At 37.7% G+C, this 21,690-nt stretch overlaps 1 protein-coding gene across 1 annotated transcript in view; it reads left to right on the forward strand.

The window, feature by feature from the left end:
* The window catches only part of ERI3 (ERI1 exoribonuclease family member 3), a 285,277-nt gene that overhangs the window by 83,413 nt on the left and 180,174 nt on the right, over positions 1-21,690 (forward strand). The gene's annotated exons all lie outside the window — the stretch shown is intronic.

Raw genomic sequence — 21,690 nt, forward strand, 5'->3', positions numbered from 1 at the left:
TTGTGACCTGAAAGTATAATCCACACCAAGCATTTTTTATGTTTCAACTGATCAACATCTAGCATTAATCTAGTCCATTCCCAGAAATAGCCTAGGTATGAGTTTGCAACTTTAATGTTTAATTTTGGATGTGGTTTCACATTGTGGTAATGGAGCCAGATCTTATTAAGAACAGTGCTGCAGACTCATTTCATATGATGGAATTGATGGACTTTATTCATGAAGCAAGAATGGTTCATGCAGGACACAAAATTAGTTGCTGTTTTGTGTTCTTCAGTAACAGAACAGTTTACCAGGATTGTTTAACTACTTTCTTGACTATTTACAAGCTCATGTTCATGATATCAGTGACAGTACCTAGCCATCTGTCTCCTGATATCCTCTTTTCTTTTGCCTTTGATTCTTCCAAGCATCAGGGTCTTCTGCAAAAAACAATTGCTTCTACATTATGAATTGAAAATACTTAAGCTTTAGCTTCATTGAGCAGTCTGGATTTACCTTTTTTTTTTTTTTTTTACTACTGAATTATTATCCTTGTTGTCAACATATACTCTCACTTTTTCCAGCATTACACTTCAAAGGCAGTTCAGCCTTTCTGATGGTCTAGTTTTCACAGCCATATGCCTTTATAGATGTACCATTGTTTGTAGTGTGCTGTCTCCATATTTTAATATCTTTGTCTAGATTTTTCGTAGTGTGTCTCCCAGTAAGGGAGCATATAAGCATATATTAGTCTTCATCTGCTTGGATTTTTGATCCTAGGAAGTCTGTTTTATGTCCATTCTTCTTCACCCTTATTGCATTAGGTAGCATTAGCGATTGACATAATTCTAGTTTATCTAATATTCAGTATCATACTGTTTTTTGTCCTCTCACTTTTCAACTTCAAGAGGAGATTTCTTAAATTGTCCACACTTTCAGCCACCAAAATAGTATCATCAACATATCTGAAATTGTTAATATTTCTTCAAGTAATTTTAATTCTAACTTCTGTTTTTTTCTAGTCCAGCATGTCTCATAATATCTTCTGCATGGTTACATAGATATTATGACAATGTAGAACTTTAGTGCACTCCTGTCCCAATTAATTAATTAATTGCTCCATATTCCATTCTAACTTTTGCTTCCTGGACAGCATAATAATTCTTCAGTAGGCAGATGAGGTGGTCTAGGACACCCATATTTTTTTAAGGGTTGTCCAGTTCATTGTAGACTACATGGTCAAAAGCCTTAATATAATCTGTAAACTGGGAACTTTATTTCCTTTTTCATTATTCATTAGATACTTCCAATGTGAACCCGGTTGCTTCTCCTTCTTCTGAACCTTTCTTATACCTCTGATAGTTTTGTTCCACATATTATTTAAGTTGGGATTGCAAAATAGACATAGATTTTACATACAATTATCTCAGCATGTGCAATACATGTAACTTACTTTGAGCATTCTTTAGCACTGTCTTTTTTGGCATTATAACACAGATTGAACTTGGCTAGTCCTGACCACTGCTCTGCTTTCAGTTGTTGTTGTTCAGTCATTAAATTGTGTCCGACTCTTTGTGACCCCATGAACCATATCGCGCCAGGCCTTCGTGTCCTTCACTGCCTCCCTGAGTTTGCTCAGTTTCATGCTCATTGCTTCAGTGATGCTATCTAATCATCTCATCCTCTGCTGTCCTCTTTTCCTTTTGCCTTCAATCTTTCCCAGCATCAGGGTCTTTTCCAAAGAGTCCTCTCTCCAGATAGTTCTTGGGTCTTCAGTGGCCCTTCACGGCATAGCTCATGGCTTCATTGAGTTATGCAAGCCCCTTTGCCATGACAAGGCAGTGATCCATGAAGGGGCTGTTTTCAGTACTTCCTTACAAATTGCGAACAGCATTTTTAACAGCACCATGTTGCAAGATTTTAAACAGTTCTGCTGTTATTTCATCAACTTCTGTGACTTTGTTGTTCACACTACTTTCTAGGACCCATTTAATTTCATTTTCCAAAATGCCTGGCTTTACTTAGGCATTGATGCTTTTCTACATGTCAGTAATTTGGGGGTCGTTTTTATATGGTTTATCTGTGTACTTGGGCCATCTCTGCATTCTCCAGAAGATCTTTACCTTCTTCCTCTTTTATCATGCCCATCTTTGCATAAAATTCTCTGTTGATTTCTCTAATGTTATTAAATATTTTGTCCTTCCCATTCAATTGTTTTGTTCCTTTGTGCTAGTTACTTAGCTATATTTCATTGTCTCTTTTTGCTCTTCTCTAGATTTCAGCATTTAGTTGGGTAAATTTTCCTCTTGTAGACAATCATTTTATATTCTTTTGCTTTTTACAGTGCAAGTATTTTAATTGCTTCATTTTAATAATATGAATTTTGTTCTTCAGGCAATCTGTTATTACATCTGGTCCATTAAATCTGTTCTCTATCTTCATTGCATATTCACATTGAAGATTGCTGACATATCTTGTTGGCTTGATGATTTTGTTTGATTTCTTTACTTTAAATGGAATTTTGCAAGAAGTTTATGATCTGAACCACAGTCAGCACCATATCTTGTTGAGTAAATAGAACTCCATCACCAGGCAGGCAACAATGAAATCAAATTGACTATGTATTTGGTCAAGTACATAGTCAATTTGATTTCATTGTTGCCTGCCTGATGATTTCCATATGTAGGGTTGTCTTCTAGATAGTTGGGGAAAAAGTATTTATTTCTTTGTTTATTTCTTTATATGGCTGCCCCTCTTGTGCAGCAACTCTGAGCACCAAAGTTTTTTAAAAAAAACCACACACAGTATAAATAACCATTAAAAATAGAGCATACAATCCAAAAAAGAAACATCTGAGAATTAAAAAAAAGTCACAAAATAATATCAGACTACCCAGGCTTTACTAACTTCCTGACCCCCATGCCTGGGCAAACAGTCAGGTCTTCAGCACTTTCTAGAAGGCCATCAGGATCAGGGCCAATCTGATCTCATGTGGTAAGGCATTGTGACTGAAAAGTTATGTTTCCTGGGTCCTAGAAGATGACGTTATTTAAATGGTAGGACCTGAAACATGGCTCTCCTGCTGGATTTAATAGGGTGAGTAGAGACCACCAGAGAGAGGTGATCCTACAAGTATCCTGGCCCCATGCCATGAAGGGCTTTATAGGTAGCAACCAGCACCTTGAATTGCATCCAGAAACCTATTGGGAGCCAAGCAGCTTGCATAGCAAAGGTGCAATATAGGTGAATCAAGAAACACCCATAATTGCCTGTGCCTTCTGGACCAATTTCAGCTTCCGGATGCTGTTCAAGGGCAGCCCCATATAGAGTGTGTTGCAGCATGAGTGACCATGCACGGTTTTCCCCAGTTCAGGAAGGGCACAAAACTGTGCTAAAGCTCTCTTAGTCACTGTTGCCACCTGCTCCTCAAACAAGAACCATGAATACAGGAGAACCCACAATTGCACAGTAGTTCTATCTAGGGTCTAGATAGAGAATCAAGTGCAAAATTGTGCTCCCCACACCTATCCCCCAAAGCTGCCCCAGAAAGATATCACGCTCAGTGGTATCAAAAGCTGCTGAGAAGTCAAGAAGCACAAAGATAGATCCATTATCCCCATCCTGCTCCATCCTGGGGTCACCCACAAGTACAGTCAATGCTGCTTTGGTCCCATGCCCATGCTCATGCTTATGCTTGAAACCTGACTGAAAGAGATCCAGATAATCTGCTTCATCCAGGTTCTCTGCAGCTGCAGCGTGTCCACCATCTTAACAATTTTCCTAAGAAGGGAAAGTTGGAGACAAGATGAAATTGTCCAGACCATAGGGTCTAGCAATGGCTTCCTGAAGAAGGGATGGACCACTGTGTCCTTATCTCAAGGATGCATTTACCAGTGTCAGAACCTACCCACATATGTCCCGGGAGGCCTTAGCCAACAAGGAGGTACATAGAACTTGCACACAGGTAGCTGTGCTTACAGTTCTGAGAACCCTGTTCATTTCCTTAGGACCTACAGTATCAAACTCAGCTCAGATAACCGTGTAAGACCAAGCTTCAGTTAAGTCCATAGGACCTGTGTCAAGGCCAGAGTGCAACTTGGAGCAAATCCAACCTGACAGATACCTGCAAATGTTTCAGCCTATGTCTCAGGCTGCCCCCTCCCCAAAAGGGACCCAAAACAGAGTTGCTGGCTGCTATTGCAAAAAAGGAGGAAAAATACTGACACTTTGCCTTTCCTTATCAGCCCAAGGTAGGCTTTAATGGTGGCTCTAGTTCATGCTCAGTTAGGTTTACTCCTTGTAGTCCTCCAGCAGCATTTTAGGCATCCCTTCACCTGTTTCCTCTCCCTCAGCTCCTCTGTAAACCAAGGGGAGCCCTAGATCCCTAGAGGTACAGAGGTTGCATATGAGTGATCTGGTTCAACCCCAGCCACCCTCTCAATCAAGCAGTGATTAAGGTTTCAGCCAGGCCATGCATCAAGCCTTCAGGGATCATGAATCAGGAATTTTGGTGGACCAGTTAAATAGATCCAGTCTCTCTGTGGTGAAAGCAACACCAGCGTACTCCAAGGCAATCTAAAAAGTGGTCTGACCATGACAGGGAAGTGATATTTCTCCCCAATTCCAAATCATATTGCCAGTGCCCCAATAGGAAATCAGGTTCAAAGTGTGACCACTGTTATGTGTCAGGTCTTCAGCTCCCATTGTGGGAGCTACCTCTGACTCTGCCCCAAAAAAGACAGATTAAAGTTCCCCAAGACCATAGCCTGGGGAACTCCACTGCCAATCCAGCCATTGAATTAAGGAGCTTGGACAGGGAGTTTGTTGGCAGCAGGGACTCTAGCATAGCAATAACAGTCCCATCTGATCCACAGATCTCAACTTAACAAATAGGGTCTCACAGTGGGCGTGTTTAAGATAGCTACAATTACTTTTGTGCCCCGCTCTGAGATTTCAGCTGATGTTGTGCATAGTTAATTTTTCTGCCAGAACTAATAATTTACTTCCTGCTTTGCTTTGTATACCAAGGGCAGATTCTCCAATTATTCCAGAAGCTATTTCTCTTCCAGCTTTAGCGTTTCTTCATCTGTGATGAGTATGGCATCTTTTTTTGGCATTGTATCAATTTCGTATTACAAATAACCGTTCAGTATCTGCTTCCTCTGCATCTGTGGTTGGAGTATAGACTTGGATCACTGTATTATTAAAAAGCTTGCCTTGGATTGAAATTGAGATCAATCTGTCATTTTTGGGATTGTGTCAGAGCACTGAGTTTAACACTTTCTTGTTAATAATGAGGGCTTACTCAGTTTCTTCTATGGTTTTTCTATCCCCAGTAGAGGATGGTGCTCCTCTGATGTGAAGTGACCCATTCTAGTCCATTTCAGTTCACTGATTCCCAGAATGTTAGTGCTCAGCCTTGACATTTCTGCTCTGACAACATCAAGTTTGCCTTGGTTCATGGTTCTGACATTCCATATACCAGTAGTATATCTTTCTTTGCAGCATCAAAATTTTCTTTTGCCTTGGGGTATATTAGCAACTGGACATCCTTTCAGCTTTAATCCAGCCACATCATAAGTATCAGTGTTACTCATATTTACCCTCTTCTGTTCCCCAGTAACTTGTTGGTATCTTCTGACCCGAGGGGTAATCTTCTAATATAATGCTGACATTGCGCTGGTTGTGAATATCCATTTTGGGGGTTTTGGCAGAAAACTGGAGTGGATTACCATTTCCTTCTCCAGTGGATTGTGTTTTGTCTGATCTCTTGTCTTTGACCTCTTCATCATAGTGACCCTTTTGAGAGCATGCACTCTGAACAATGTATCTCACAGTATCCCTTCACTATATAACACAATATAACAATCTATGTTAAGCACAATATAACACATATAAGCACAATATAACAATCTATGAAGGGGGATGAAAATTATCTTTATTCAGTTAAAGAAGATAATCTGCATTTTCTTTTTTAAAATGGCAAATTTCTAGCAATTATGTTCTACTCTTCCATATACAGTATTAGCACTAGCAGAATAAATTGTGCAAAGTAAGCATGTGTATTTATATTGTTCCATTGATTTGTATGAGCAAAAGGAGAGGGTTTGCAGTCATAGAAATCACTGAACTAGGAGCATCATTTAACCTCTTGTTCTAGGACTTACATCTGAATCACTGATCTAAAACGTAGTTTTAATTGAAAACAGAGTTTATGTGAGCTTTATGGAAGATTGTAGTGTAAATGATGCTGACATATAGATTTCCCATGGAGTAAGGGTAGGATGCTGGTCTGTAAGGAGCAAGCTGCATATGGTTCTGAACTTGTCATTGGAGATTACAAAGTTGACTCTGCTTCAAAACCTTTGGTGGAGATAACTTACAGCTTTATAAGCAAGATGTTGCCTGTGTTTCTAATTGCATGCTGCACCAAGCAATTACCATCCTTTGGTTATTCTCTGAAATAATGTGGGGACTGTGTGTGTGTGTGTGTGTATGCATGGGTGTGTGTATACCTACACACACACATACACACAATTATATAGTTCTTTATATATTCACTATAATTATTAAATGAATTATTTAAATCATTAATTGTATATTATTTAATTTCTGCTGATCCTAACTATTGATTTTGCATTTCTAAAACCTTGGCTGTGTTAATTTACCTCACATCTTACATCCTAAATGTCACAAGGAAATATAAGCTTACTGGTTTATAAACCAAGCACTTCCTTCCTCAGGTGCATTTTTTGTGAATATTTAATTTAATGATTCTGCATTCTTCTGCTTTCTCTTCCTTGCTTTATTTGAGAACAGAGATTTATATGTGCAATTTAGTAAATGTCTTCCTCAGTCCTGCCCTCCCCCTGTGGTTTTCTGGAATTGGTTTTGGGTGAGATGCTTGTAACTAAGCCATTCACGTAGGGATTACCTTGCTATGGACGGCAAACTTCAGCTTGTCTAATCTTTCACACACAAAGGGTAAGAGCTTCATGTCTGTATTTGAAGGGGTTGGTGGTGTGTTAACTGAAAGCATAATGAGCTTTGACACAGTCTGAGTTGCAAGAACCAAGTGGTATCTGCTGTTTGGAAATTCCAAACATGGGAATGGAGCCAGACAGTGGTATTACAAGTGATAGTAAGGCTCTTGTGTAGAAGTAAGCAAGTCAGAGAAATAATACCTAGACTTGACTATGTGGGATAGCGCCTCAAAGTGAGGGCATTTGTGGGATAGCACCTCAAAGTGAGGGTAGAGGGCATTTGTCTATTTTTTTTTCATAACTGAATCTGAGAAATCATATGTAGAAATTAGTTATGATTATACCACAAGGTTTAACATAGCTTTACAAATAAGCCTATGATCCTATCAAGTTTTTTTTAACAGATTGCTTTCTTGAAGTATATTGTAGATGTGTCTGTTCTTGAGATACCTAAGTGCCAAAATACTGATTCCTGTATTTTCAATGCTGTGGTTTTGCCAGTTTTAATATATGGCAGTGAAAGTAGGATAATTGGAAATTGATATCTTTGAGTTGAGATGCTGGAGAATATGGTTGAGAATACCTTGGTCTGCAAGAACAACAAATTTTAGATGTGATAAAACCAGACTTCTCATTGAAAGCACTAATAATGAAGGTAGAACTTAAATGTTGTAGAGGCATAATGCAAAAGCAAGAGTCACTGGAGACTCATTGATGCTTGGAAAAAAAAATCATATTCAATAAAAAAGAGGCCTGAAGAAGATAAGGTGTTAGATACTATCACTGATGACAAAGACAGTCCTTGCAAATGATGTCCATTGGGTCAGGAAAAGCTAGAAGTGACTGAATGACTGAACAACAACAAAAATTGATGCTTGAGGTATAGATTTGGAGCCACATAGAAGTATGCAAACTGGGGGGGCCTATATCTATCTTTCACCCATTTTGTGAATGTGGTTGAGATTAAGGCATCCTTTCGAATTGTGGTTTCATGTTGCAGTTCCATGAGGTGCTGAACCAGATAAATGAAGCTGTGAGTAGATAGTGCTAGCCATGATTATTCCAAACAATTAATTATGAAGATTTGCTTTTCTATCATTAGGCTTAATGTGTTCCAAATTATTAAATAATTGTAATAGTTCCTATATAGTGCAGTATAGTTTTAAGCAAGCTCAAAGAGGCATCTTTAACAATGTTCTGTGCTCAGATGAAGGCATCCTGAAAGACCACCTGGTCAGGCAAATTAATTTGGCTGTTATATGTATTTTGTGACAAATCATAAGGAAGAATTGCTACAAGTTACACAGATTGAGAAGGATTATTATCTTTAATTGATAAATCTGTTTGAAGTATCTCAGGTCATATGTGCAAGATGGATGGATAGTGCCAGTTTATGGGAAGTTCCTGAGAGATTGGTAGCATAAGAGCAAGGTAACTGGGCCATTGGGCTTTGTCGTCCAGATGCATGTGTTTTTGTTAGGTTGCTGTTGTCCCTAGTCATTGGGAAATGCTCACTCAAAAGTAGGTTCAGAATGGTAGAATACAGCTAACGAGGCCGAAGGGAGACAATAAGTATGTTGTCGGTATATATAGATAAGTTTATTTGCAGGCATTGGGACATGATAAATTTCACAGTCGTTTTGTTGTGTTAAGCAACAGAATGTCATAGTTACATTAAAAAATACAGCCTGAAAGATAGTTATTGAAAGTTTGGGTATATGTTTTGCTTTAGTCCTTTGGCATATTAAAAAGCTCAAACCTTATTGACAACATACTAGATTTGTGGGCTTTGGTACAGATAGGAATTTGGAACAAAATAGGCATTTCAGCCATAGTGGTCAAATTGCAAAGCAGTACAGGTTTCCTGCTTCCTACCCATTGATTTAGAATATTGTAAGGGCTCTGGTTGGAGAGCTTTGTTGAGCAAAGAATCTTTGGATGCCTGGCAATCATTTTTATTTCTCTTCCTGAGTGTCGTTTGCAAGTGGCCTCAAGCTGCCTGTTTCTTTGTTAATAGTGTGACAGCAACGTGACACTGTGAAAATAATTACTATGGTGGTGACTCAGATTGCTTGCTGTCTTCAGAGGAATGTCAGGAAGCATTAGAGCATGACCATAGGAAGGGCATAGAAACCAATGTTCTCTTTTTTTCACTTGTAGGGTATTAGATGTCACCTTCTTGCCTTCTTGGTCTGCCCAATATGGGAAATACCTTATATTGTCCAAGAAGTTTGATATCAGACTTGGAGCACACAAGACATGTAACAAATATCTTGATGGCTACTTTGTCATGTGGAAGCAGCAAGATGGGTTGCCCAACTGAGATCATGTTTCTTCTGTTACTAGTAACTTTATTTTATTTTCAGAAAGGTAACAACAAGGAAAAAATCATGTAGATTCATCAGAGAGCCATGAGTGAAAACTCTGCAAAGAAAGATTCAGGGGAGTGGGGATGGCTGTGTTAGCAGTCAACCATTTTAAAAGTGTTGTAAAGGAGGAAAATAAAATGTATTTCTAGTGTGACTGAAGAAAAACTAATAAGCCAGGGTTCAAGAGCTGAATGTGTTTTCCAGCTGTGGCTCTAGAATGGAATGAGGTGCACTAACAAGTTTACACTAGACCATTTTGGGTGATGTGAAGAATGAGCAGGAGACTGTGGGGTCTAGACAGGATTGGAGAGTGTTAATTTATGTACAGATAATTCCCCAGTTTAAGAACAAGTTCCTTTCCCAAGGTCTGTCCTTAAGTTGAATTTGTATGTAAGCCAGAACAGTATTAGTGTATAAATACTGTATAAGTAGTATTGTGTAATGAACTTGAACCATTGTGTATTTAACTCAAATCATTGTGTATGTAACTTGAATTTTGCTATGGTAGGCTCCATTCTTAACTATGGGTTGTCTGTAACCTGGGTATTCTTAACCCTGTACTAGGAAGCATAGTCACTTGTGATAATTGTGGTTTCTGGTGATCAAATGTAAGAATACAAATGTATTACTGATGGCTTTTTTGTATGTTCTGCTGAAAATGCTGTATTCCCTTTTATTGTTATTGATGCCTTCTGCTTCACTGATGTTTTGTGAAATAGTGGTTTGACAAGTGATAAATGTAATACACACAACTATGCACCAAGATGACTGTTATTTTGGGAGATCAGATCCAATCTAACAGGCAAGATTTTCTTTGATTTCCCTTTCATTTACATAAATAATTATCTGGCTCTTGTATGTGTAAATAACTCTGCACACAAGTTCAGCAGAAGAAAAACATTCAGGATAGTTTAAAACACTTCCCCTTCTGCCAAACTCATGCAATATTTATCAAGGGGCTAGGAGTCAGATGCACTGACCTCTGCGGTGCTGCAGTTAAACAGCTCCTGCAAGTCCCCCCTCCCCTCACCCCACTTGCATTCTAATTGCTGCACTTGTCCTTTGGCTCTGGAGGTTTCTCACTGGCAACATTCATGCTAATGGAAGATTATTCTGGGTGGGGTGTTCTTTTCTTTTGCCATAGCAATAGCAAAGCTGTCCCTAGTTGTATGGATCCAAGTGCCAAAAATGTCTGCTGAGATTTCTAGTGCCCAGGAGAGATTTTCAGCTCTGCTGACAGCAGCTGGTTGTATGCTGCTGAGAACATGGGACAAAGGGTCAGCTGCTGCGTTACTGATATTGTGCAGTTTTCTTACTTAGTTCTATTACACTGTGTTACCATGTTGTCTTTAAAGAACTGTTTGACCCTTCACTGGATGGATATTTGTTCCACTTGACTTTCTGTTTTCTCCTATCTTCTTTTGGAGATTGAAATCAATATTCACTTTTGGGAGTGAGGCTGATCTTTTGTAGGTCTTGACTTCCTGCATACTTTTGTTAGCTGGACAGGGAATTGATAGTTTTGGACAGGTAGAAGTGGAAGATACTTTAACTCTTCAGCTTAGTTTCCCAGAAATGAGCACTGAAAGATGAAGATTGCTTTTTAAATATCAGTGATACCAAAGTAGTATACTTGGTTTGTATATATAGAGATTCCTGGTTCATTCCTTGTCATTTCCACTGAAATGCTGCACTTCAAGGTGGAAAAGATTTTGGCTGTAATCTTGGCAATTTACTACTACTTAAAGTAGATGAGCCAAAGGTTTCTAAACCAATCTATATGTATGGACATGTGGATTATTTATTAAGGACCATGTCTGCTCTATATGGCACTGTTGCATTGTTGGATATCTTATATCCTTAAAAATTTGTGTTCCATTTACTTAAAAAAGTAAATCTAGACCTGCTATTATGAAGATAGGTAAACAAGCAGTATTATCTCAAAGTTCTGCATTTTAATAAATTGGAATTTCTAATTGATAGTGTATGATGTTAATGTAGCGTTTCCCTACATAACTCTTGTCTACTCTTCATGATTAGCAAAATCAGAGTAAATGTTTTCAAAGTATATACAGTAATGCATGGTTTGTTGTTTTGCAAAACATCACAGAATTCAGTTTTTCATGACATAGAATATGGGTTTCCTAAGCACAGAATGGTTGACTATTTTAAGTAGAAAATATAAAGAGAATTGGCGTATTCTAAGAATTGGGAAATGTTTCATTTGATCTTGCTTCACATTAATTATATTGTCCTTTTCTACTTAAAAATAAATTCAAAGTATTGTCAAATGGAATAATCTCCCCCTGAGATTCGGAGGGCCCCACCCTCTCGGCCTTCTGGAAAGCCATTAAGACTTCACTCTTTACCCAGGCATTGGGCCAGTATGGGAGCTGAGCCCAGTGCATGTGTATCTGGGATAGGAATGTTATGGTGCCTTATGAAATAGTTTTATTTTTCTGTGCTTAGTTTTGTATGTTGTTGTGAGCCGCCTAGAGTTATGTTACATAAGATGGGCAGCCATATAAATCTTTTAAGGAAATGAAAACAATTAAACACACAAAAAATGAAAGCAATCAATAAATAAAGCTATAGTAAAGGCAACATAAAACAATTTAAAACAGCAACAAAATTAAAATAAAGGAAGAAACACATATCAGGAAACCCCATATTGGTTTCCTAACAGCTCCTTAAGGATTTTTTTTTAATTTATGTATTTATTTTCCTCCTTTCTACTTTGGTGAGTAGATAACAAAATGTGAATAACACAATTAAAAAAAAACAAACAAAAATAGATTATATACAGATAAAAAATAGATTAAAATTAACAGTAAAATAAATGCCAAAATTCTGCTTGCCATGCTGCAAAAAACCAAAAGAAATATTTGGAGTAACCTACTTATTCTTCATATAATCACCATTGATTATGTTTTCTATTAAGAAATTCACATTGATCTTTCATCCCTCCCCTCAGATAATACAGTATTTAGAAAAAAATGAATTTATAGTACCTAAGCTGTTTACTTTGTTGACAAGCTTTTAGCCCTCATTGGAGTAGGAAAAAATCGAGATGTTTAGATGATAGTTCAACACTATTCCAGGTTGATGCTTCAAAGTTTTAAAAGCCACCTATGCTTGCTCAGCTTACTATAAGTTTGGTTTATGAAATATATTAAAAATATTGGCAATAAATTTGTTAGCAAATGTGATGCTATATAAATATAATATTTATAACATAAAAACATAAAAACTAAAAAAAAAACAGAATTTACCTTTATCCAAATATCTTTAAAAATGGTTACCTCATGGTTACCTTCACCTTTGCACTGAAATTTAGTCAGTGTTTACTTTATCTGTGGTGCCTCCTTTCTTCCTTTCCTTTCCTGCTGTTATGTATGCTGCCCAATCAAATCGATTCAAGGTAGTTTACTGTCCTATTAGTAATGGAGCATGGGAGCCTTTTTACTTGAAGTTAGTCTTATATCTAGCAGCATCAAGGTGAGATTAATAGGGGAAAACGTACAACAATCTTCATGTTGTACAATAATGCTGTTGCCATTAATGGCCTGATGGTGCCCAGCATTGAATTTGTTATTTGTATCTCAGAAATACATGTAGGATGAAGGAAGCTGTTGGTTCATTGCCTTCTTTACCATTGGAAAGGATAGGGAGAAAAATATGGGAGAAAAAAATATATATTCAGCTTCTCAGCACTAAAATGTAGAGCAGCAGTGAAGGAGCAGAAGTGTGAAATGGAATGGCATTCAGAGGTGGCAGCTGTTATTTTATGGGGGGGGGAATTGTAGAAAGAGGTGCTCCCTGTGGTTTGCCATTCTGGTTGTAATCGGCTTACGAAGAAAAAATTTAATGTAGAAGAAAAAATATTTCTTCAAATTGAACTCAATTCCTAGTGAACGGACGGACACGTTCCTGAATTTTTCTTGCCAGCACAGTTATTTTTTTTAATGTTTTTTTTTACTTCCCAATCTACACTACAGCTCTGGTATTTCCTGATGAACTTCCACCCAAATACTAATCAAATCTGAACCTGCTTAACTATTTTTGGATCAGCCAAGGTCATTTGGGGGCTTATCTACATGTCCTGCTTGCTCTACTGCAAAGACATTCTAACCATTTGTTGAGGATGCTGAACGTATATCATTGTCCTCAACCTGGCCCCAGCCCATTTCAAGGATAATATCCACCCATCTTTTTTTTCTTTGCATCAAAAGTGTTGTTTTCTGACATCTGCTAGCACAGGTGGTGCTGTGTGGTCTGTCTGTAGCACTTCATGCTGTGGTGGGCCCCTTCCCCTCTAGTCACTGGTAACTGCCCTCCATTATCATTTTTTGGTATTGCTAGAAGGGACCTTTGTCCAAGAATAGCTCAGTTGGCAGGTTCGTGGGCTGCAGAACAGCTTTGAGCTTCACCACATACCCTTGTTGCATCCCACTGACCTATAAGTTGAGCTATTTTGGGACAGAGTTTTACTAGTGTTACAGAAGACTGATAGACAGGTTTGCTGTTCTTCCTGTCATCTGTATTTCAGAAGATCAGTACTATAAATCCATGTTCAGAAACAGCCCAAGTTAAATGTTCCAAATGAACAGCACCCCCACACCAACAGCCTATCACCTGGGCAACTTAAAAATTGCTAAAGTCTTCATCCCAGCTACTTATCTACCCTTGCCTATGCCTGCTTCAACACGCAAGTCTTCTGCTGACAGTAACTAACCCCGAAGGTGGCATTCTGCACCCCAGCTCTTTCCCCTCACTTGCTTTAGGAGACAAAACTATTCAGTTTTACTAGTGAGACAAAATAGGGGAGTATAGTCAGTTTTTCTTTAAGCTGGCTTCTGCACTATATAGCATCACTTTAGTGCAGCTATGCAGAAGAACCCTAGATGTTGCACTTGTTGAGTTAAATTAAAAGTACAGAATTCATAAATGGAAGGATTGAAACCAAGGAGATTGAACAGAGGTGTGACGTGATTTGAGAGGGTACCCATCCACATGGATGATTTAAATGATTTCCCTGCACATTGTAGAGGGTTGGACTAGCTGAACCTTGTGGACCTTTCCAACTCTTCTGTGTTTCGGTAAATCCATGTCTAACAGTGAGCTGGATCAAACAGATGTTACCATTTGGGATGTAAGATGACAGGAGCAGCAAGGAATTAGGCCTATCAATTTTCCAAAGCCATCATAGCTGCATACCCTAAAAGGATATATCAGCTTGCTGTTAGATTGGGGAAAATATTTTAAAAACATATAAAATATAGCCTGGGCTGGTGTAGCAGTTCTTTTTATGATTACTTGCTTGCTGCTATTGCTACCCTGTTGGGGAGGATGGGTTGTTTGGAGGCCCTCTGAGCTGCAGGAAGACTGGTAGTTGTGTAGAGAGGACTCACTTGTGGTCCTGCAAGCCAGATTTTACTTATTTTAGGGAATACTTGACTGTCATTGGAAACTATAGACAATAGTATTCCTGGATTACTTATTGGGTAAATTTGCTTGAGGCTAAATAGCAAAAATCTACAGATGTTTGTGAGAAAGATTCAGCTTCCAACAGCCTTTCAGAAGCAGTACTTCATTAGCATCTCTTGTCAGTCAATAGATTCGTATGTGTTGGGAGAAGAGGAGTGAAGAAATGTGTATCGTGACACCAAAAAATGACTTACATATTTGCATCAGACATTGGGAAGGCGTTTGAGTCCTGACATCATTGGGGTGTTGCTGGTTTGCAGCAGACAACCAGAAATAGAGTATGTTTTGTTCACATGCTTTTCCTTCCTGTGTTATGGAAGAGGCTGACATATATCATAGAGGCTGGCTAAGCCTTAACATGTTTGAGGGTAGAGACTTGGGAGATCTTTTCGTGTTAGTGTGAAAGCTGACTACTGTATTAATTCCAAAACTTCTCAATAAGTGTATTGCTTCCTGTTGCAACTACTTGCAAATGTATACCAAAGCTTTCTCTCTGATTGATTGGATGCTACTAAGATGACTTCCAGAAGTGATTAAGTCAGCTGTGGAGATATGGAAGCTAGCTGCAAGTAGTCTTGACAAAGGGACTTTTGATGACCTAGCAGAGCTCAAAAACTCATTTATCTATTTCATGCAATCACAAAGATACCATGCTATCAGTATATTGTTAAAACTTGCAGTAAAATTTGTAAGCATTGCAGGTTTTTTACTGTATACCTTGCAGGAGAGTGTGTGTGTGTGTGTGTGTGTGTGTGATATTACTTTGTCTTTGTTTTCAATCCTGATGTCAAACTTGGGTCCATTAATTCTTTTGTGCAGTTTGGCCTGTTAGTCCTACATAGAATCCAGAGGGGCATTGCTAGCTGATGATGGCATATATCAGATTAGAAATACTAGTGATATATGATAAATAATATCAGAGCCTTTGAGCTTTCCTGGACACTCCATTACAGATCTCAAAGTAGCCTTGATAAAAAGAAACTTTGCCAGCACAATTGAGTGAGAGATTGCTGAACTCACATACATCATAAGTTTCAGGCTATTTCAGAAGGTCTCAGCAAACACAATGGATTTTTAACGTATTATAATTGTTAATTGATAAGATACTTGTAATCTGTCTGACGTGTAACCTCCATTTGCATAACCCTGTCTTCTGTTTCCTCTGCTCCCACACCCCAGTTTAAATCCTACATCAGTCTAGTCACTCCATTGCATTTGATGAAGAGAAGTGTAACTCACAAAAGCTTATTTGTGTTAGTCTGAAAAGGTGCTACCAGACTCCTTCTGGTTTTCACCTTATATCTATACATCTTATGTTTTTGAGTGTTATGTGATGTAGAAGCTTACTGTTTAAGTACACCTTTAACACCAAGATTTAAAAAATCTATGTGTTTACAAAAACTTGTGCCATAATATATTTTGTAGTCTTAACTAGATCCAGGTTATCAAGATCCATAATTCAGTACTTAATTCATAACTGGTGCTTGCTAAATGCATGCAGCATTGAATATTAAGCCTGTATCCTTCCAAGTAAATAATTCTCCTTTTCTAAAATAATTGCTTTATTGTTGTTATCTTGCACCTACATTAACAGTTGCCTTTACCAAGCAAAGCATAGTTTTCTCATTGGCTGTTTTCCATTATCTGCCAAAGATTCATTCTGAGATAAGAAGCAATGCCGCCTATATCTTGAGATGGTAAGTTACACTTGAGGAACAGCAGCGCTTTCTAGGTACAACATATATCTGACATAGTTATGTCTTTCAAATTTTCCAGACAGGTGAATATTCTGTGGTAGCCTTGAAGGCATGCATGGCCATAATTTTGCCCTCTTGTTTATAAAATGAAGGCATAAATGTTGTATGACTTTGAGATGCAGGAAGAAGCTGTGTCATTCTACTTCCTCATTTTCCTGCAACAGTATCTTTCAGATCATTTACATGCAATTTAGAAGCTTTTCTGCAAGGCTTCCTTAGCTATTAGATGGTTGCAGGATGGGATGTTAGTATTTTAAACTTAAAAATATTAAAACAGGATGTAATCTTTTTAAGAACAAATCTTGAGACTGGAGGCAAGCAGCTCTCTTCCTCCTGCTACCTGTGTAGAAGGACCTTTATCAAGGCAAAGATAACAGCGCATTTTAAATATTTTTAGAACATGAGCAAATTGAGTTCTATTAATGTCTGAGACTAGGTCTATAAGATTGAATACCCTCTTTCAGTTTCAGAAAGAGGAAATTCTTTAAAAAGCCAGCTTGGTATTGAAAGATTAAGAATGTAGAAAATAACCCTATTTTCTTAGGCTTCTGACATTCCAAACCTAACAGATGGACAATAACCATCTCTGATTAGCTGGGAGACTTGCACATTAATTTTTCATACAGTAGGACCACCTGAGTGACTGAATTCAATTATAAGCTGCCTCCCTTTCTTGTTGGCCCCCCTTTTCCCTCCCTGTGTTATTAATGTGGCACCTCCATAAAAGAAATGGAGGGACCTGTTGAAATGTGAAACCCTTATTTCTTAGCATGACCCCCTAGATAATTAGGGTTAAATTGATATGCTATCACACTGGTGACACATTTTATCTGCCTCTGTTTGTACAAGAGGATACAATGGTGGAGGAAGGACCAATTTGTGTCCTCCTTTAACTAACCAGACTGAGATAAAAGGTGTCACTAGGACGATAACGTCCTCGCCTTGCACTCTTTTATTGTTGCTCAATTTGCTTTTTTCCCCCCTCTAAATCCTGTTCTTTCATTCTTTCAATACTCTCGGCCATATTTTAGCTCCATGCCATTGCATAATGATGCTCTGCTAAATGTGTGTGTGCTATCTGAAATTCTGGCTGACAGCCTTGCCCGATAACCAAATTCCTTGCCATCTATCACTTGCTGCCTCTTCTTAACTTAAGGAAAGTGATAACCAAAGCATGGCTGTTTATCACCGTGAGCTGGGCTCTTCTTTTCCAGCTGGAAGAAAAGAGAGAAAGAAAGCCATGTAGTCTTGCCTCCAATTTATATCACCTTTCCTTCTCTAGCTTTTCAGAATAGCAAAACTGCCATGTACTGCCGAGAAAGCTTCCTTGACATGGTGCTGGTTTGTAATTTTGCTGCAAAAATAATCTTTTTTTAAAAAAAAATTTCATAACTCCAGAAAATAAATGTATTTGTACAAAAACAGCTTAATGCCTTTTTAAGTTAGAGATGGAGCCTTAATGGATGTTTCCTCAGTTGATATCAGAATAGCATGCATGCACACATACATATTCAGATTGCAGCTCACTTAGTGTAGTACAGAACGTAATTGGAAATTGCAAAATGTAAACAAGTGCAAATATATTTTCTCCTCTGAAAAATACAGACCTCAGTTGAAAGCCTTCATACCAGTGCCATACATAGTAGGAACCATGAAAAATCAGCTTATCTTTGTACTGGGTAAGGCTATATAATTTTTATGTAACAAACATATGACAGTGATGGATATGATAAGAAATCAATGGCGTAGGTTGCCTGATACCTTGTCTCCATGGCGAGATGCTTATGGGAAAGTCCAACAGTACAATGTGAGGCTAATATTATTATACCAGTGTTTTCCAGGAACTGGTACTGTATTTCACTGATCGTGTAAGTAGTACCTAGTAGCTGTCATTATTCTCCATTGATTTGCTTAACTGTCTTTTAGTCATCTATGTTGGTGGCATCTATACATCTTGTGTTAGAAAATTAAGTATTTTGACTCAGCTATATAGAAAACAGTATTTCCTTTTTTCTGGCCTGTCAACCTTCAGCTTTATTCAGTAACTAGTTTCTAGTATATGACCTGGGAGAAAGAAATCTATCTACTTTCTCCACATTTGCATAATTTTAGCCTTCTGTTCCTTTTTAATTAGTCTTTTTTTAAGTTAAAAAATTAAAACATTGTAACCTTTCTTTGTAGATGTGTTGCTCCATCTCCCAAACGTTTTACTTATAATTTTCTATACAGTACTTTTTCTAGATTTCCTATATTGCTTGTGAAATACATAGTGATTCATTCATATATTGCCTTTGGATCAGTGTTGACTCCTGGCGATTGTCTGAACAAATCCCTGCAGTTTTCTTGGCAAGATTTTGGAAGTGGTTTGGATTGAGATAGATGTCCTTAGGTGATGACATGTTGCTAAATTGATGATCTTTCTGATATTTTGATCTGAGGAGGATTGCTGTGACAATAAGAATAAAAGTGTCCTCCAAGAACTTCAAAACTTGAATCCTGTTAATCCCAGAACTGTTATACTCATGTAGAAGAATATACATAGAAGATACTGTGTCCTGATCCATTTACCTGGGATGGGGAAAAATAGTGCCTGTTGGAGATGCCCAAGACTGGATAATATGTACACATATTATTGAACACTAAGGCAGGGTTGGGCTGCCTTGTATTGGCTAAGGCCGCATTTAACATTTGGGATGAGCTCTTCAGGACCTCCTGTAGGTGAAGTGGTGATGGAAATTGGCAGGGCCAGTTATTTTGCTTTTGTTTTTCTGGATTTGGGGATGGAGCTTTTAGTTCTATTAAGGTTATATGCGGGCTTACATTACAAATTTCAAGTGTTTCCTGCTTCAAATGACAGAAAGGTATTAACATTACTTTTTGACAGTTTTGATCAGGAAAAGCCCAAGGACTTTAAAAAGGGACCGGAGGGGCGCATGTTCCTTACCTCTATATTAAGGGGAGAATTGTATCCACCTATAGTAATCAACCTTGATTCTTAAGAGAAACATATAATTCTGGCAATTGCTTCCATAATTTTCTCATTAAAGGCAATAATAAATTATTGTATTCATGCTGTTTGGTGAAACTTAAATGTTAGTGCTTGCTTATCTATAGGGCTGAGCTAGTGGAAATCCCAACAGGAAAGTCGCTGGTTTTATTTTGCTGATGCTAACCAGGCCATTTGGGTTTTTTCCCCAACCTGACATCCTCCAGATATACTGAACTAAAACTGCCATCATTGCAGCCATTTGGAATGTTGTCTGTAGATGATTGGAGTTGTACACCAACACAGTTTAAGGCTACCAGATTGAGGAAGGATATCTTACCTTCTTGGGTACAGCACTAATGCCACTGACTCCTCACTGACTGCTTTGCCCATCGCTTCTCTTTTTTTCTTAAAAGAATCCGTTTAAGGAGCACAGTTTACATCAAAGTGCTGGGTGCAAAGTGCATGCTTGATTTGCATATCCAATTGCTTGGATTGAAGTAATTACCATGTGTAAATGGATCTATTAATCACTTATTTAATTAATTTTTGGTCTTTCCTATGGCCACCTAATTCATACCCAATCCAGCATTCAAAGCATCTTTAAAAATCTTTAGCAAAGCATTAATAAGCAATACGACCTGTTAACTACCCCATATCAATCAAGTTGATTGAGTACAAATGAATTTACATTCTAAAATAATGGACGCAATGTCCATTCTTTTCTCCACCAGTAGCAGAAGGCTGTATATATTTCTGTGTGTTATGGGTTATGTAGCAGGTGGATTGACCTGGAAACCAAAGTTCAGTACTCCCTTTTGTTTGCTTCCGATGACAGAAATAGGATTGTATTTAATATCCTAGGATGCTAAACGTTTGTACCTTGCTTGCATATGCTTGTTCTGGCAATCTCTTTCCTGAGGATCTTAAATCTATGAGGTGTTAAGCCTGAACAATGTATTTAAACTTGTATAGGAAAAAAAGGACAATTCAAGATGAACCTTTTCCTCAGACCCCAGTATTGCTATGTTTAATGGCACCGCCGCCTCCTTCCCTACAAAAGTTTGCTACTTAGCATTGCACCTTTGCATATGGGGGGATGTTAGGACATAGTCAGTGTATATATAGCTCCATTCTCTTTAAAAGGGTTTAAATATTCTGTTCAGACAGATGCAAAGTATTTTTCAGTGACAGCTCTGGGAAATGACATAGCCAACTCATTTTACAACTCATTTCATTGAGTACCATCTATTAGTCAATAAAGGGATTCTTTGACACAAGAAGGTATATATTGCAAGCCATAAAACAAGTATAGAGAGTTGTCATAATATCTGTGATGTGTTGTGGGATGTGTATCATTGTAAGCGATGAATTGAGGCACATGGAATGAGAGGGTATTTAAAGTATATTACTCTTTAAAAACAACGAAATAAACTTATTTTATGAGCACTCCCAAAGTACTTGTAATTTTTTAAAAAATTGTTTTTTAACTCTTGAAAATTCAAAGATAAAATATAAGGATGTGTGTTTCCTTTGGAGTTGTCACTGATGGTAAATGATCCAGCAGTTTGGCAACATTGTTGTTAATATAATTGGGGGCAATACAAGGAAGATTTGTGCCATAAGCTATCTTCACTCGTTGAAAGACACCTATAATGACCTTTTAAAAAACTTTTTTTTTTTTTTGGAAATGTATGATCTGTTGGTTCCATCAGACTTAACTCACTTTTTCCTTTCATGGCTTTTCTAAAATATGATTTATATTTCTCTAATTTGTATTATAACTAAATTATAATTATTTTGCATTTTCAAACTGCAACTGTATTTGTTTTCCAATGAAACAATGGCAGAGCGGGGAGAGATAGTGCCATTAAAGAGATCATCACAAAAATATTTCAGGCACCCAAGTTCTGAGCAACTCCTTACTATATAAGTTTTTCTTATTCATTGTCCCATTCTATCTTTATAGAACAATTAATGTTTAATTTTAAAGTTAAAAGGAAGTTGGCTTGTGACAAAACAAAACAGTAGCTTCATAACCAACTTTACTTCTCTTAGAATGACTCTGATCCCCATAGGTACTTTTAATAAATAAAAACACTGAGTAGCTATAGCCCAATACTTGG

The sequence above is a fragment of the Python bivittatus genome, unplaced genomic scaffold, assembly GCF_059951505.1.
Source record: "Python bivittatus isolate LINGU-HERP-01145 unplaced genomic scaffold, Pbiv_v1 ctg000700_np1212, whole genome shotgun sequence".
NCBI lineage: Eukaryota > Metazoa > Chordata > Lepidosauria > Squamata > Pythonidae > Python > Python bivittatus.